At 33.0% G+C, this 2,390-nt stretch overlaps 1 pseudogene; it reads left to right on the forward strand.

Annotated features, from left to right (window-relative positions):
* Positions 1-2,390, forward strand: part of LOC103741071 — a 19,603-nt pseudogene that overhangs the window by 9,720 nt on the left and 7,493 nt on the right.

A 2,390-nucleotide genomic window follows, 5' to 3' on the forward strand; every position in this document is an offset into this window, starting at 1 on the left:
AAAAATATTTTTAAACCCACAGGACAAGGTAAGGTTTTTTCTACCTAATACAAGAGATAAGAGAAAAAATTGGGGGGGAGGGTTTCACCCACAGAGAACTTGTCGAGATTCTTCTAGGGTCAAATTTTTATCATCAACACAAACAGGGAGGGATCTGATTTCAATAAAAAATACAGAATGATTGTCATATGAACTTTAACCGTACTAGCCAAAATAGTGGTTTATTTATTAATTATAATAAATTGCTGTACACTGCCAATGATAATTGTGTCAAAATTAAAAATTCATTATAATATATTGCTTATATTTTTTACTATAATAAAGTGAGACAAAACTATAGAAAAAGTGATCCGTTATTTGAACATCGATTCCTCCTTCTGACGTTCACCTGCAGAGATATGTATGGTTCTCTGTTTCTGTCACTGATGTTCCATCGTTGGAGACATTTAGCAATGTTTTTAAATAAGAATGTGAAGTGTCTCCGAGGACTGCCTGTGCTTGTCTTTCTGTGGTTTTCTTACCAGCAAGTTCTGCCGTAATAGACACACTTCATTTTCCCGCCCACCAATCTGTCTCCTTCATCAAAGACGGGCCCAGGGGACCCAACCTTCCTTGTTATAGACAAGTTGCAAAAGCTCTTTTCTCCACAGGCTTTTTCCTGTACTTTTCTCTCCTCCATTGCCACACACATATGAAAATTTCAGTCTTTACCAGAATCTGAGTTTCCATTTTTATCTGATTCATATGTAGTCTAAAAATTTAACAAACTTATGACATAATGAAAAAGACTACAATATGGTAGAATTTTAAAGACGCTTAAAATAAGGTAATTTTAACTCAAAATTTGAAGGCATGAAAATTTTACTTTTTAGTCAAATCAACTGATAAATCAACTTCAGACTATATAATGTATCATAATAGCAGCAATCTAGGTCACTTAATAAAAATGAAAAAAAAAGAGGCTGGAGAAATGACTCAGGGGTTAAGAACACTGACTGCTCTTGCAGAGGACCTAGGTTTGATTCCCAGAACCCACATGGTAGCTTAAAACTGACTTTAAGTACAGTTCCAGGTGATCCCACACCTTCTGACCTCCACGGAGCTAGCTGCAGGACACTGATGCACCTGCCTACATGCAGGCAGTATACTCATACACATAAGATAAAAAATAAAATATTTTAAAACAAATGCAAAATAAAAGACACATGAATAATTCAAATATTACACGCTATTATTATTACTAAATAGATACAAACTAAATAAGTAGTTCAAAAAAGGTGCTATAGAAACAATGGTGGATTCGAACTAATGAAGTAGGGAAGGAATAATTAAAGTAAAATAACGATTAGTAAACTTGAAATTTTCAAAGTTGAAAAGCATTATCAAATTGAAAACAGCAAAGTACTCACCATAAAGAAGTGATAAGAGTCTTACTATATGGATATGTGAATTACTCTGAGTTGATTGCTTCTTACTATATAAATGAATTTAAATCTCACACTACAAATCATATAGGTGCATAAATATTTATTGCTATTCAAATAATTAATTATACTGTTTACAAATCTCAGAGCTTATTTAGGTTTCCTGCTCTCACTTTTTATGAAGTTAAAAAATTCAAACCCACTAAAATAGTAAAAATACAAGTATTATGTGCTTTTGAACATGTGGTACCACTAAGCAGATGGCGACTATGGAGTCACTACCGAAACCTTGAAATGTGTGACTGTCAGTGCCTGACAACATTTGTGAATTACGTGGCGATAATGATATCTAACACATGAAGCTGTGGTTTATGAAAAATAATGAGGCGTATGCTATAGTATATTGTAAAATTTAAATGGAAATGGTACAACACTGTGTGTAATATAATAAAATTATGCAGATCTATAAATGTGTGTTCACGTATTATACACACATGGAAAGAAAATGATTGGGAGAAATTAAAATTATGTTAACAAAATGTCCACAATAATTTTTAATAGCTTTCATTTTCTTTCTTGAAATTCGTTGCACTGTAATTTTATTTTTCTGATCAACGTCTTCTACTCTTATGAGAAAATCATGCTTTCAAATGCACGCAATACAATGTATTTTCCATCCTTTTGATATTATACAAAACGTAATGATTTCTCCAGAAATTTCTTCTCACTCTAGCCCTGATTTGATCAATTGCAGTGATCACGTTTATATAATAAATAGGTGTTTAAATTTTTTTCAGTGTAAAATATGATGAAAGAGAACATAATCTCGTTTCATTGCAGAGAGCCTAAGGAGAGGGAATATCTTTGCTCCTTTGTCCTTGAACTTTTGACCTTGAGAGCTTGGGAAATATTTTTCCTTAGAAATTGGTCCCTGAGGATGGCCTCATGATGTGTGAGCTTCAGTCC

The sequence above is a fragment of the Nannospalax galili genome, unplaced genomic scaffold (assembly GCF_000622305.1).
Source record: "Nannospalax galili isolate Female #2095 unplaced genomic scaffold, S.galili_v1.0 scaffold360, whole genome shotgun sequence".
NCBI classification, from domain to species: domain Eukaryota; kingdom Metazoa; phylum Chordata; class Mammalia; order Rodentia; family Spalacidae; genus Nannospalax; species Nannospalax galili.